Below are 17,392 nucleotides of genomic sequence, written 5' to 3'. Positions count from 1 at the left end.
ACCTAAATCCGAATTTAATAATGAAAAATCCATTTTTCGAGCATAAAAAGTCCAAAAATTATGAAAATTTACAGGTTATCTCAAAATAATATATGTGACAACATATCCAAAAATCACTGGAAAATTCGATGTTTAGCTATTTTTAGTCCGAAAATGACATTTTTACTCATAAAATCATATTTAAATGCCATTATTGTAAAATATGAACAATAAAAATCCGTAAATTAACCAAAATATCCTAAAACATTTTAGGACCAGAAATATTAACGTGCATGGATTAATTTCGTGATATATCATAATAACACAAAATATACAAGTTTTATATGTTATTCTTTATACCTCGGAAAAACTTTTAACCAATTTGCATGCAAACAACCATGGCTCTTGATACCGATTGAAGGAAAAGTAGATCTACATACTTACATATTCATATATGTCTTTATTTAATTTGTCATAAAATTAAACATGGATTTTATGCATGCAAACTAATAAACAATATAAAGAAGAAACCATCATCTTACATTGTGATTTTCGGATTTATGGGCACAAGTGAGTTCACCTACTCACTTGTTCTTGAGCTCTCCAAAATGGATGAACAAGGACTCAAATGTAGAATCCCTCCCAAAAGCATATACCCAAGGAATACATCTTAATAAACCAATACTATTTAGATCTAGTAATAATATTAGTTTTACAATAAAATTGACACAAAATAAAATGTATTTTGGCTCTTGAAAATTTCGGTCAAGAGGTGATGTTTTGTGTGGTTTATTTCTCTAGAAATCTCATAAGATGTAGAGAAAATCAATTTTCTTACTCTAGAAAAAAAAAATATGGTGAAAAGAATGAATGAATTTTTAAAAATGAAAAAGAAAGGCTCTTCTCTTTCTTGTGGGATCGCCGAAAATTGCTTGGGTAGGTTGCCCAACACTTTTCATTTGTGCTCTTCACAAGAGACTAGGCATGCAAGCCTACTACCTAGTGTTATGATTGTGTTTTCATTTAAAAATAAACAACACAATATAAACTATGTACACACCCCTTATTTTCGGTTTTTGGGCATAAAATGGAGAATCCATTTTATTTTGTCATTTGTCAAATTTGTCACATGTAACATGTTATATGACATGTCACAATGTAATGTATTTTTATCATATTAAAAATCAGCATACTCATAAAATATGTCATTTACAAAATTGACTAGTAATTCGTAATTACTTGTACCAAAGATGTTTCCGAATTATAAACTACAACATTCTGTATTTATAATAATTTATTCATTCCGTTTCAATTATTTCTGTAAACAATAATTTCATCTAAGTAATAAAACAATTCGATTACTTAGATCGTGTCTCATTTAATCATATTTATAATAAGACACGTAAATTATACTCACAAAATCATCCGTCAATTTTAAGTAATTTAATTAACTCGTATCGGTATACGATCAATTAAATAATCAATTAAGAGTATTTCCCTATAGGTATGACCTAAGGGGATCAACTGATCACCACCGTCGCACGACAGTAATGTCAAACTCTAGTCAGCCAATCATTACCGATATGTGTGGACCAGTTGACTGTAAAATATTACATCCCACATGTATTCTTAAAATGAGATTCAATAATGATATTTAAATCATTTGATCGCACTATTGTTGAGGACACATTTCCCAACAACTTATACTGGCTCCTAGATCACATAAGGCTTTCTCAATAGGAAAGGTGCCAATATTACACGGAACAGAAAAATTTCCCGGGTCTTCTAGCTTAGGGGGTGCAGTGTGAGATAAATAGGAGCATGACTCCTCAGTGAGGGCTACAGTGTGCACTGTTTCAAGTGACTTTTTCTTTGACAATAATTGTTTCATGAATTTAGTATATGCAGGCACTTGATTTACTAACTCAAGGAAGGGGACTTGTACATTCAGACTACGAATAACTTTTTCAAATTTGCTGAAAGATACCTGTTCCTTCGTTGGCACGAGTCTCTCCGGATATGGGGCTGTAAGGAGTACTAATTCGTGTGCCGGTATCCGTGGACTTAGGCTGAAAGTCCACCACCTTTTCCTTGTTGAAGCTCGACCCTTCCTCAGACCGTCTCAAATGAGAACCATTAACCGTCATCGGATCGAGCTTCGGAGCCGGGACTGACCCATCAGCACTCGGGTCTGCCCCCAATATTTTCGGGACTGTGGTACCCCGAAACAAGTGGTCTCACAGATGATTTGGCATTAAAGGACGAAATTCCTCAGCATCAGCAGCGATCTCAGTCGATCGACCACTGTCCTCAGTTGATCGACTGAGATGTACAGTTCCAGAAGCTCCTGTAACCCGTGCTTCAGTCGATCGACTAGGTATATCAGTCGATCAACTGATATACCTGGTAGACGGCTGTTTCTTTGATTTATTCGTTGAAGCTTTCTTTTGACTTGTTTCCGGCTCATCTTTTTCAACAGCGTCCTCGACCATGGCAGGACCCTCAAGGGTGGACCCGCTCCTCAAAGTGATGGCATTTAAGGTCTCCTTTTGGTCAGTTTGGGTCGGCAAGTGTTCGGGAGCTCGAGTGTTACTTTTGCTAGCCAATTGAGCAATTTGGCTTTCTAGTAATGTAACACCCCGGTTTATGAAGGAGCCTTTAGCAAGACATTCCCTAATAAACCGGACTGTTACCATCTCGGTTTCCCGAGGTAGTGAATAACAAAGTACAACAATACCAAAGTACTTTAAATTAAAACTTAACGATTACATGTTTATTACAATTTATCCAACTAAACTTAATATAAGATAAATACAACTCGCAGCGGAACATAAATTAAGTGATAAAATCTCCTATGTGGTCTAGACTTCTAGGTAGATTGGCCAAGTCCTCACGTATCCCATAACTCCCAAGTCAGCTAATCTTTAGTACCTGTCAAATCTGCTCCCCATTATGGTTCATCACAGGTGTTCACGAATACACAGGGTCAACCACGAGGTTGAGTAGGGAAAACAATGAAACAACAAAATATGATATGCATGCTCCTCCGTCTCCTCCACCTCCATCTCAACTCATATCTCATAACCCGGAACGCCCAGCCATACCGATCCCCGGTAGACTATATATCGACCGTAGTCGATCTGCCAGCTCGCAGCTGAGCACACCAGGGCAAGTCCTGCAGAACCCGCCTGGGCCTTATCACAACATCATCATCACCACATCTCATCACCACAACATCCTCCATCTCCAATGCATATGAATGCTCAACAGTAAACAATGCAATACATTATGTACATCAATGAATGAAATAATGCCAGCTACCAAAAGTGTGATAACACACTCAACACGAACAGTTCAGTCAACCATGTCATAGCGTCATCAACAACCACGAATCAAGTCAACACATTTAACAACAACGATAATAAGTCAAGTGTATTTCCCTACCTCAAAGTGCCAGCAAATCCAATTAAGCAGTTAAAGCAGTCCAGAAAACAAAGCAATGCATTTGATTATCGATCCTTCACGAATCCGTCACCTAAAACAATTATAATATTTATAATTACTAACTACTAAATATAGACATCTCTCAAAATAGAAACTTTCCCGATATAGTAACTTTCCACTTTAATCAGTCCCGACTCAAAACCCGACTTGAATTATTTAACCGACTCGGGAATTAAATTAAATAACTAATATGATAAATAAAATATTGAACGAATTAAACGTTTTAAGAAAACCCGATTCAAACATTTGAACTGTTGGGAAATGTGTCCTCAACAATAGTGCGATCACATGATTTAAATATCATTATTAAATCTCATTTTAAGAATACATGTGGGATGTAATATTTTACAGTCAACTGGTCCACACATATCGGTAATGATTGGCTGACTAGAGTTTGACATTACTGTCGTGCGACGGTGGTGATCAGTTGATCCCCTTAGGTCATACCTAAAGGGTAACACTCTTAATTGATTATTTAATTGATCGTATGACGATGCGAGTTAATTAAATTACTTAAAATTGACGTACGATTTTGGAAGTAATATTTACGTGTCATATTATATTTGATTATAATAGGATACGGTCTGAGTAATCGAACTGTTTTATTACTTAGATGAAATTATTGTTTACGAAAACAATTGAAACGGAATGAATAAATTATTATAAATACAGAATGTTGTAATTTATAATTCGGAAAACACTTTTGGTACAAGTAATTATGAATTACAATGATAATTTTTATAAGTGACATATTTTATTAATATGTTGATTTTTAATGGTTAAAAATACATTTTATAAATGAGATACCATGAAATGTGTCACATGTGACATATTGACAAAATCACAAATAAAATGGATTCATCCATTTTAAGTGAGTGTACCGAAAATGGAGGGAGCTTTAGGATCAAATTGTGTTGATTATTTATAAGTGGAAAACACAATTATGAAGACTACTCATAGCCTTGCATACATAGCCTTCTCTTGGGAAGAAAAGGAGAGCATGCATTGGGCTCTCTCTCCTTCCCTTTTTTCGGTTTTCCAAATGTAGATGAGCAAAATGTTTTTGCTTATTTTACACACTAACACTACATGCAATAGTTAGTGTATTATTCATTCTTTACACATTTTTATTTTCTAGAGTAAGAAATAAAAATTTCCTCTCTACATCTCATAAAATTAGAGAGACATAAACTCCAAATTATTCCTCTATTGTTACCGAAATAATAGAGTACCAAATACATTTTTGGGTCAATTTTAGTAAGATTATTATTATTCTAGATCAAATAATATTAATCTATTAAGGGGTTATCTTGGGTATTCATCTTTGGGAGAGATCCTATACTTGGATCTTGGTTCTTCCATTCAAGGATAGCACAAGAACAAGAGAGAAAGGTGATCTCTTTTGTGCCCTATAAAACCGAAACATCAATGTAAGAATATGATTTCTCCTCTTTTGTTATATTGTTTGCATGCATAAAATCCGTTTTAATTTTATGACAAATTATTTAGACATATATGAGTATGTTAAGTATGTATATGAATCTACATTTCCTTCAATCGGTATCAAGAGCCACGGTTGTTTGCATGCAAATCGGTTAAAAGTTTTTCCGAGTTATAAGAATAACAAATAAAACTTGTAAAATTTGTGTTATTATGATATATCACGAAATTAATCCATGCATGTTAATATTTCTGGTCCTAAAATGTTTTAGGATATTTTGGTTAATTTTACGGATTTTATTGTTCATATTTTACAATAATGGCATTTAAATATGATTTTATGAGTAAAAATGTCATTTTTGGTCTAAAATTAGCTATACTTCGAATTTTAAGTTGGTTTTTGGATATGTTGTTACATATATTATTTTGAGATAACCTGTAAATTTTCATAATTTTTGGACTTGTTATGCTCGAAAAATGAATTTTTCATTATTAAATTCGGATTTAGGTGAAAAATAGGTTAATATGAGTTAAATTTCGAATCTGGTCATAGGTTTTTAATATGTTGTCACATGCAATTTTACAAGATGTGTGTAAAATAATTGGCTATAAAGAAGTCTTTTTGCATGATTTATGGATTTTTGAAGAAAAATAGCATAAATAGTGACATTATTAGTGAAAAATTAATAAAACATAATCTATGACTTAGGAAAAACGTCTAATGTTGCATTTTATTATCTTTTTCAGATCTAAAATTGAAAAGTTAATGAAAATAATTTTTCCATGTTTTTATGATTATTTTATTAAAAATCGATAAACCGCAACATTGTTTTTCCGGTAATTTTTCGAAATTTTTAACCTAAGGTTTTTGAACATTATGAGTGTCATGGAATTTTTCCAGAATTTTAATGAATTTAAATTTCAAATTTTGAATTTATTTGAAATTTTGTGATTTATTTGAAGTTTAATAGCTTATTTTTTGTAATTTTGGACCATTTATGAACAATTTTATAAAATATGGGTTAATTATGGTCAAATTATTAGTGAAGACTAAATTTTGAGTCCTAAGAGGTTAGGGTAATTAACTTATGCATAAATATGAGTTTATGTATTTTTGTGATTGTAAAATGTTGAAATCACGCAAATCCGTAAAAACCGAGTAATATACGATATTGGCTAATTAAAGGCGATTTAGCATAAAATTGAGCATGTTCATACATATTATAATGCTGCATTTTTCTTTATGATTGTCATAATTTTAATTTATGTAATTTTGAATTATGTAATTTTACTTAGTATGGCCTTAGATTTTAATTGGTATTTTCCGAAATGTATGGGAATATCGATTCGGTTGTAATTTTATTGTGATCTCGTATCACCGTTTTGTAATTTAATAGATTTATTTTATTTTAGTTACAAATGTATAATAGGAAATTATGTAATTCATTATGTAATTTTATTCATTCCGGAGTTCCCAAAGACGGATTTCTTCAAGAATGGCGATACATAAAGACGGTGTTACCTCGAGATGCGTGCCACAACCGAAGTTCAAGGGACCAATGGAGTTGGTTTCCGAATTTGTAATAGTTAAATAGTTTTTCTATTTTAGGAAAGGCCATACTAGGATTTATTTATCTTTATGCTTGCATTTTATTTTATGTCACATGCATCGCTAAATCGCCATAACTAAAACATGCATCTTCTTTCATCGAGTTTATCGACCGTGTCAATTAGAATTATCGTAGTTCACCGCTTTAGTTCACTTAAAACGTGATAGATAATAAATTGACATGACCTCTCGCTAAAACAATTAATTGAGACATAGCCTTACCAAATAGTAGAAACCATGAAAACCTATTTCGTGAGGGAGTGCACTCGGCCCTACCGGGGTACAAACCTTGTTACGTAGGGGAAGTGGGTGATAAATGTCAATCCACCGAATTCATGTTGATAAGGGTTTCATCGGCCATACCGTGCCCAAGTTGATGTGGATTTGGATCATGGACACATTTATTCGAAATTTGGATTGAGCTCAACGGAAGTATTCGCGACCGTAGTTGCATGTGTTCTGGGCTATAGATAAATATTAGAGTAATTTTATCGACCAAGAGTTCTAAAAGTAGAATCGATTAAAGCGTTAATCCACCGAGTTATATTGATAAGGGTTTCATCGGCCATACCGTGCCTAAGTCGATATGAATTTGGGTCTTGGAATCATTTATCATAGTTGGGTAGAGGTCACTATGTAAATGCTTTACTTGTTATTTACAAGTATTATTATTATAACGATAAATGTTAATTTTTCCACTATTCCGTTATTATTGTTCTATTTCTTTACCACAATTCATATACGATATCATTTCGATTTTTTATTCAAATCTCCTTAAAACTTCGTAACTAAAGACAAATATGAATTTGCTTCTAAAACCTCACATGAACCATTGCTAAGGATCTCTTGTAAAGAGTATAGATTAAAGTTATTCATTATCAAACAGGTTTTTGATTCTTGACTAACACATCTACTTACAATGGATTGTTATTCATATACTTAAATGAATTAAGTACCTTGAAGCGATAAATTGTTTTGGTAATTAGTTTTGTCGAATTGTAATTGACCAAAATAGCGCAACCACTTCAATGAAAGTTTTAAGATTAAAACGAACAAATGAAGAGTAATCTTCATGAATTCAATTTTGCTTCTCAAAGCAAAGACTCATTGAATTAAGTGGGAGCATTCTCTTAAACCGTTAAGATGAGGACGAGGTTCAAGAAGTAAAGATAATAATGGAATTGATACAAGGTAATGTTAAAGGTAAAGTTGTTGAGAATAACGATACTAAACCTATCAATCCCGACCGATAAAGTTTCATTGTCTTAAATGTTGGACACAAGAAAGGAAACTACCCCAAATTATTGAAGAATCAACAAGTTAGTTGTGGGACATCTAATAGGATCTTCTTCTTTAAATGTTTATTTGATTAAACACAAACTTTGCTAGTACCACTTCGTCAATATTAGAAACCAGTGGAGGTTTTCATCATTGTATTCAACACATAAGATGATTAGAATATGACGACTAGCAACAATAATGTCGAGAGATAGAGTAATTGTGTACTCAATCTAGTTTTTGGATTTAAAGTTGTACTTAATTGTGACTATTAAGTGCATAAACTCTAAATAATAATATAAACTTGTTAAGATACAAAAGAGGTTTTCACTTTTGTGACCCTATACACCACGATTTGATGTATGGCTAGCCCATTATCAAGGTGATTATATTCTAAACCAAAACTAGAATGATATATCATGTAGATGATGTAAGACTCAAATTGGTAACCCAAGATTAAACCTTAAATTTTGAAATGATGAACGCAAAGAGTTATCGAGTACTCTTGAAACCATTAGATTGTTAATGGTATATGCGTATCTTGTATTCAAAGCAAGATATCTCGTACCTTTTGGTTGAAAAAGGAGATCGAGATTGTAAATCATTTATCCAAAATAGGTTGATCATTTTCTTTTACCAACGATTTAAGTTGACACTAGTGTGTTCACTTAATAAGGTAAATAGAGAAATCTTTGAAGAAGTTCAAGAGTTCAAGGAATCACGATTTAGTCGTGATGGGATTATCAAAGTGAAGACTTTGATATAAGCCAAAGGAAATGTGATATTGTATCACAAATTAATCTCTCTTAACACACATTATGGAATAATGTGTGATTGGATATGAATTCAAACGCTATTCGATATGGTTTGGACTTCAATCAAGTTACTTTGAGTTACTTGATCGTTTTGGGGATTCTATCATTTTGTCTAAATTATTTTCCACTAAATCATATGAGATATGAAATGGTAATGTACCATATTTGTAAGTTTTCACAAGAAACAAATGCTCATTTTTCCTTTTCAATTATCACGAGTACGACGGGTTTGCGGCTCGTGAAGCTGTCTTTCTAAAATACAAGTTTATTTCTAGAAGACAGAGTGGGAGAAATTATTCAAGAGCCACAAAGAAAGCCACAAAGAATGTTATGTCGCAAGAAACTGGTCTTTCTTGACTACATGAGACGTTTTGTGTAAGAAGTTGTTTCTTTTAAACCTAGGAGGTTAAATTCGTCACTTGTTAAAAATGATGAATTCATGCTACTTTTAAGAAAGTAAAGAGCTTATAACTTACAAAAGAAATTGTTTGATTCAAGTTAATTACTTCTAGAAAGTAATGAACAAATGACTTACATGAGAGTGTTTAAGTCACAACTCAATATAAGGCTTAGAGCCATGAAAATCCGAAATAAAAAGGCTTGATTAGTTGCAAAGGGTTTTGCACTAATAAAGAGAGATTTCAAGGCTTGATTAGTTGCAAAGGGTTTTGCACTAATAAAGAGAGATTTCAAGGTTGATTGGTTGAAAAGGGTTTTTTACACCAATTGAAATGCTTAAGTCTATTTGGATCTTTTTAGGAATTGTGTTTCATTATCATGAAATACATAGCGAGTGAATCTAAAACCCACTTCTTCAATTAGAAGGAATGTATTCAATACATGTCTTGAGTTTTGAAGATTCTTGCAATCCTAAGATAATGTGAAACTTAAGAGAGGGTCTTAAGTAGGACATCAATGAGTTGGAATCAACATTTTGATCATGTGATAAAACATTTCTCGATAAGTCGTGAAGTTGTGTTTATACATGGAGTTTAGTGGGAGTTACGGAAATTTTTAATTAGTCCGATATGTGGATGACATATTGATCATTGCGAATGATTTAAGACTTTTGGAGTATTATAATACATCTTGAATATCCGGATTTATGAAGATAAATCAACATGATATTAGCGTCAGTAAGAAGTCTTATGTTGATAAGATTCATGACTAGTTCAATTAAATTGAACATATTTGATTGATTTCATTTGCTTCCGCTGCAGAATCAATTAAAAAGAAATGATGTATAACACTTCATATGCTTTGAGTATGATGAATTGTTTTCAAAAATCGAATTTAAGTAATCTTTACCAAGTAAGCTATAAAGATTACCCTTAAGTGCTTCATGAAGCATTAAGGAAGTAAAGCAAAGTGTTTATGATGCAATATTGTGTAAGGGTGTTACACAAGTGACAATTGACAATTGAGATTGCGCATGGTTTCCGACAAAACCATAATCAAAACACACTAGGATGGTTAAGATACCATTGTGGCAATGTTAATTAAGAAGTAGATTTTCTAGAATCGTTCTAGGCAATAAAGAACAATGAGAGATATTTATAACGGAAATTGAGTACACTTGCGATCATGAGATGTGCAAGAAAGATGAGTCCCGCACACTGTGAAAACAGTGGGAGCTATTCTTAGGCTAGAGGGCCTATGTCTTGATTGGATCTCGACACGTACTCAGAAAGTTTTGTAATGCAAATGTATACATTACAAAGGAAAACGAGTATGTAGTGAGGTTGAGTAAGGTACAAGAAATTGATAAAACCTACTAACCAAAGCCTTCTCAAAGGCTAAACATGATGAGTCATGTCATTTCAATTAAATTGAAATGAACAACTATGTACAAGATCAAATTAGATTATAGAACATGAAATAGTAATCGAGCATTGACTATTCATATGTGATAATCGCATTTGTCGTTCGAGTTTTACTTTAAAACTCTTTTATTATACTTTGTTACATCCAAACGGGTTGTAGAGACAATTGAACCCCGTTAAAGTGAACGCGGATTAGCATTGTATTCGCCCATAGTCACTTGTATGAGGTGACGTCTCGAAGTGACTAGAGTGTGATGCGATTGATGGCAAGTTCAAGTGCCATACAGTCATGTGAGATGACTAGTCGATCACATAGGCAGATTGTTAGGAACACTTTGTCGGGCCTTATGACCGCTTATAGAGTTCTGGCAAATTTATATAGCCTGGTCGTGGCGAGAGCTACTATAGTATTCAAATGAGTCGATTCTTTTGACTAAAGACTATTCACCTAAGATGGCTCAGTTTCAGATTAACTTTGATTTGTGTTACTACGACCTTCGTAAATGGGGTCAAATGGGCATATTTTGGGTTATGATGGCTGTGGCTAGTCGAAGGGAATGAGTGCGATAGGAATTGTCCATCCCCTTGTCAGGGTTAAAACAATATCTCAGGGCCACTCGAGGAGTAATGAACTGGAAATGCGTGGCCACGCTCGGAAGGTATCCATGGTGGATAAATCCGGTCAATCAGTTATTCTCCAAATCGAGGAAACCACTCTCGATATGATCACTTGCAAGTACGACCTGAAAGACACCTTGCATTGAGTGGGAGATAGTAATAGGACAAGAGAATTGGTGACGCACACTTGTCGAGGACAAGTGGGAGATTGTTGGGAAATGTGTCCTCAACAATAGTGCGATCACATGATTTAAATATCATTATTAAATCTCATTTTAAGAATACATGTGGGATGTAATATTTTACAGTCAACTGGTCCACACATATCGGTAATGATTGGTTGACTAGAGTTTGACATTACTTGTCGTGCGTGCGACGGTGGTGATCAGATTGATCCCCTTAGGTCATACCTAAAGGGTAACACTCTTAATTGATTATTTAATTGATCGTATGACGATGCGAGTTAATTAAATTACTTAAAATTGACGTACGATTTTGGAAGTAATATTTACGTGTCATATTATATTTGATTATAATAGGATACGGTCTGAGTAATCGAACTGTTTTATTACTTAGATGAAATTATTGTTTACGAAAACAATTGAAACGGAATGAATAAATTATTATAAATACAGAATGTTGTAATTTATAATTCGGAAAACACTTTTGGTACAAGTAATTATGAATTACAATGATAATTTTTATAAGTGACATATTTTATTAATATGTTGATTTTTAATGGTTAAAAATACATTTTATAAATGAGATACCATGAAATGTGTCACATGTGACATATTGACAAAATCACAAATAAAATGGATTCATCCATTTTAAGTGAGTGTACCGAAAATGGAGGGAGCTTTAGGATCAAATTGTGTTGATTATTTATAAGTGGAAAACACAATTATGAAGACTACTCATAGCCTTGCATACATAGCCTTCTCTTGGGAAGAAAAGGAGAGCATGCATTGGGCTCTCTCTCCTTCCCTTTTTTCGGTTTTCCAAATGTAGATGAGCAAAATGTTTTTGCTTATTTTACACACTAACACTACATGCAATAGTTAGTGTATTATTCATTCTTTACACATTTTTATTTTCTAGAGTAAGAAATAAAAATTTCCTCTCTACATCTCATAAAATTAGAGAGACATAAACTCCAAATTATTCCTCTATTGTTACCGAAATAATAGAGTACCAAATACATTTTTGGGTCAATTTTAGTAAGATTATTATTATTCTAGATCAAATAATATTAATCTATTAAGGGGTTATCTTGGGTATTCATCTTTGGGAGAGATCCTATACTTGGATCTTGGTTCTTCCATTCAAGGATAGCACAAGAACAAGAGAGAAAGGTGATCTCTTTTGTGCCCTATAAAACCGAAACATCAATGTAAGAATATGATTTCTCCTCTTTTGTTATATTGTTTGCATGCATAAAATCCGTTTTAATTTTATGACAAATTATTTAGACATATATGAGTATGTTAAGTATGTATATGAATCTACATTTCCTTCATGAACAACTCACAACCCAACTTAAACCCGTCATTAACTATTTAAATGACTCGGAAACAAATTAATTAATTAAGGATACGATAACTTAAATAATAAGGACACGAATCAAACCCGCTAAATAACACGCCCCAACCACGGTTTCCAGCCCATTTCCCGACTCCACACGCCACCCAACCACCGTGACAACCACCAGCTGTGTCCCCCACTTCGACCCAGCCACCAACAACCACCCCCACTGGGGTCGACTCCTGCTGGCGAGTCAAACCAGCGCCGCCAATTGGCCTGGTTCACCCCCACGCCTCACCAAACACCCCATTTCCACGACTCACCACCACCGCAACCAACAACTACCCACTGCCCAAACAACCACCATTCGACTCGCCACCAACCCACGCACACAGACACCACAGCACCACCGTTTCGACCTCCCCCTAGTCCACGGTGGTGCCACCCAAAACCTACCCGTCTCAAACTCCCCTGAAACCGTGTATAAACCCGTTTGCCACCCCCTGTTAATGCCGCCTTTAACCGTCACCAACACCACCTAAAACCACCCTAACCACCACCACTACCCTCGTCACTTACCACTCTACCCCCTCACCCTTCCAACAACCACCAGCATCCTCAATCAAACACGCACAACCCCCTCCAAAACCCCGTGAAATAAAGAAAACAGAGGAAAGGGGGTTGAGTTCTTACCTTTACCGCCACCAAAACAGCCACCAGGGCCACCCTAGGTCGTCGACAACCGCCCTTTGGCCTTCCTTGCTGCGCCATCAACACCTATGCTCTCTCTCTCTCTCTCGTTTTGCGTGAGATTTGATGTGGAGGCTGATGAAAGAGGGAGGCGTGAGGGAGGCGATTGAGGGAAGGGTTTGGGTAGTGTTTAGGTTATAATTAGGGTTAGGGTTAGGGTTAATGGGCTTAGGGTTTAATTGGGTTGAACATCAAATGGGTCGAGGGTAAATGGGTTAGCTCGCATTTCGAATTCCGTATAAACCCGTCTCAGATAACTTACGATAGCTTAATGTAATTATCGACTCAACTATTATCCCGACATAATTAGTAATATAAATGTATAATAATTAATATATAAAAATACGGGGTATTACAGTCTTCCCCCCTTAAAATGAACTTCGTCCCGAAGTTCGCTCCCATACTCAAACCACAGAAGGTATTGTATATCGTCCCTACGGACGTCACGCATTTCTAACACGGTTAACACACGCTTTTGACACCTTAATTAGACATAACAAACACGAAATGTTACATTCCGCCCTCCTAAAAGTAAACTTCGTCCCGAAGTTTAACTCATCATTACTTGACCAACTAACTATAACTAACAACTACCTGAGAACACAAATGTATAACAACTAAATAATCACCTGAGAACACCGTCATCTTCCGTCTAAATTCTGATCTCAACTCAAGTAACTCAATAACCATGGTCTCACTGGACCGTAAACGTAACTCGGCACAAAGGCCCCACAACTCATAACTCAATACCAGTAGTTTAACTTCACTCTCCTTTTACACCTCAACCAACTAACAGAAGTAGGAATAAAACATATAGAACTCATTTGCATAGGTACCCCACAACGAAACATCTACTTGATCAAAACTACCATCTACAAACAAGTGCAATATAAATATTAAGATTTTACAATCCTACCCGACTAGAAACATGGTTACGTCCTCGTAACCTCTTTTCAATTTTCATATACCTATGCAACAAAAATCATTATCAACCACATGTGACAGGAAAGAATACATGATAAGAGATTGCGCATCAACATTAAGGTCGAAACAAGGTTTTATTAAGGAATTAACTGATTGTCAACAAATAACATTTATTACTAGCTCATGCGTAACTTAAAAACACAACATCAAACTAAAAGAACAACAAGGAAGGAATCATGGTTTACACGGTCTCACAACTAAACAAATTTGATGATCAATTATAGACTATGAACGAGCGAGAGCAAAATCAAAAAAACAATTTAAGAACTTCTCACATTTGTAAACATATCTCATAAATAGATCTACCACTACTATCTATCACAATCACAGGATCTTATTGACATGTCCATACAACCATTTACTCACTCACTGGTTTAGGTCACGAATTAGGTCGATGAATTTAAGCAATCAACAACATACTCATAATTCATATTTTAAATTATAAAAATTGTTTGCACGATATCAATTCTGAAAACATGTTTCCCAATAAAAGTAACTACATATGATCTATGACAACGACAACATTACTTCCATATCACACCTATGTTTCACATTTTAGCAACCATATCATTCAATTGTGTCCAGCAACTTAGTATAATTCATTTTCAGCAAAACAAGAGATATTGTATAAATAGTTTAAACATATACATTTGTCATCATATACTTTGTAGAATACTAGCTATGACAAAAGATTAGCAACTTGAACAACTTCTCTGATTTGCATGATTGAATAATTAGGCAACTCGTAGGCTCAATTAAATGTAACTATAATGACTATCATTTAAACCAATGCATATCATGTGAATCATCAAAAGAGTTATCCCATTATAATTGCCAACATAGTTATCATGACAATTTTTATTATAATATAATTGATAGTAACGACTCGAGAATATAGATATGCCAATTGTCATGTTATATCAAACAGTTTCCTTTATATCACACCCATACAATTGCAAGAATCACTTTAGCATTTTATGACAATATAATAACGAACATATTCAATAAGGAATTTCAACATTGTTCATTATCATGTTATAGTTTTAGGTCCAACTGAAATAATTTAATGTGATGAAGGTAATAAATATAACTATTGGCACACAACTCATATGAAAGACATTAGAACTTAGATGCATCCTACATGTGTGAACATTTAGACATACTCATTACTATCATACATATGTAAACATTTAGGCATAATTATTATAATTATTCATGCGAGTATATTAGAACAATCAAATTAACTTTTAACGCCATCAACTTTACCAAGATATGACAACATAGTTTTATATTTATATATATCCGACCACCATGCAAATATGATGAACATACTAGAGATATTACAACATGCCAAACATACATAAAATATGCAACAACTGGACTCGTTTAAAATATTTCACCCTTGATTAAGAATCAATTTAAGCTATCCTATTTTACTCACGCTATCACGCCAACAATGTTATCAACTAAGTTTTAATTTTATCACTTGTTAAGATACATAACTACTGAACATGCGTGCTACTATCGTTATATAAAGCATTATAAATTCACATTACTAAGGTTCATGAATTAATCAAACAACTGTATGAAACTCAACCTAGAACACACATTTACAAGTCATGTTTCACGTTGTAACTTTCAAAGATCACGAATAAATAACCGTTCGATTAAAACTTGATTCATATTATTTTTATAAAACACGGAGAGATAAAAACACAGGGGAAAAAGAATTAGGTCTAAAGCACAAAAATTTCATTTTTAAAGAATTTTACAACTCAGTTGGTCCAAACAAACATGTGACATCAATTGGTCCAAAACTTGGGTCAGTTTGCAAAACCTACCGTTTAATATAGAGACATCAAGAATTTTCGTGGCTTATCAATTTGAAAACATATGCGAATTTTATGATTGATGGAGCTGGAGTTATGCGAAAATGATTAATACAATTTAAATGAGGATTTTTACAAAATCGTTGGTCAAACATCACTGCACAGAAACTTCCTGACCACAGCCCACTAAAATATTTATTACTCCTAATCCGCATATCCTATAAGCATGAAACCAACGCCAAATGAACACAAACTCACGAGGCTATCTCCCATAAAATTTTCATCCATAGGCAATAAACAGAAAAGAAATGGCAGTAAGGTCAATTAAAGAGTACAATCAAACAAAGCAAGTTTAAGCACAAGTCGTTCTTTTTCTATGTTCCAAACTCTTACAACCATGTTATCGATACTAACCCATCCTAACTTAAATCTCACACTGTACTTTCGTAAACATCTATCCCGTAGAATCCCTTCGCATATCGATCTACTCCGTACATCTAAATCACGGTTGCTATGACTATAAACATGCAATTCAAAAGTGTTTCTAATTACTGTCACAAGACGATACTAACATGGCTTTGGGATCACATAACCGCATATTACTAGACATAATAGTACTATCAGCACATCATTCAACATCCACCTAGGTAACTATCATCGACTCGCAATTATTTTCATGCTCACGACTACCACAACACTTTATTGATTATTAACCTGAACTCGAAATTTTATTTCTCATTTCCACAACATTATATGATCACGTCATCATTCATACAAAATACTTACCGTAGCGTTGTCCTGCAGAATGGTTAGAATATATGGGTCTCAAGGTATACATCAACTCTTTTATGCAATAATCAATGTATCAATCAGTTAACACTTAGGCAACGATATATGAATTTCATGTTCAACCTCAAGCAACTTTTCTACCCTTTCTCTCATATACACTCAGGGTTTCCGGGTCAAACTGAGAGGACCGCTGGTTCGGTGTGAGGGGGCCCCTAACTCATACCTTACCTTAGTGTGCTCCTAACAGTTCTATCCCGGGGTTCATTTTATTTCGACTCTTCCTATGTTCATTGGGCTCATTGGTTTAGGCATGAGGATCGTTCCCTCTGATACCACTTTGTAACACCCCGGTTTATGAAGGAGCCTTTAGCAAGACATTCCCTAATAAACCGGACTGTTACCATCTCGGTTTCCCGAGGTAGTGAATAACAAAGTACAACAATACCAAAG

General features: G+C 34.2%; 1 long non-coding RNA gene across 1 annotated transcript; it reads right to left on the bottom strand.

The window, feature by feature from the left end:
- Nucleotides 1-2,721: 2,721 nt before the first annotated feature.
- Nucleotides 2,722-3,549, bottom strand: LOC141595004 (uncharacterized). Its single transcript, XR_012522253.1, has 2 exons — nucleotides 3,424-3,549; nucleotides 2,722-2,919 (listed from the first exon to the last, which is right to left on the bottom strand). It is a non-coding gene; the product is annotated as an uncharacterized LOC141595004 (long non-coding RNA).
- Between the last annotated feature and the right edge of the window lie 13,843 nt (nucleotides 3,550-17,392).

The sequence above is a fragment of the Silene latifolia genome, chromosome 8 (assembly GCF_048544455.1).
Source record: "Silene latifolia isolate original U9 population chromosome 8, ASM4854445v1, whole genome shotgun sequence".
Lineage (NCBI taxonomy): Eukaryota > Viridiplantae > Streptophyta > Magnoliopsida > Caryophyllales > Caryophyllaceae > Silene > Silene latifolia.
Note: the sequence above shows the minus strand (reverse complement) of the source record. Positions and strands in the feature narration are given on the sequence as shown.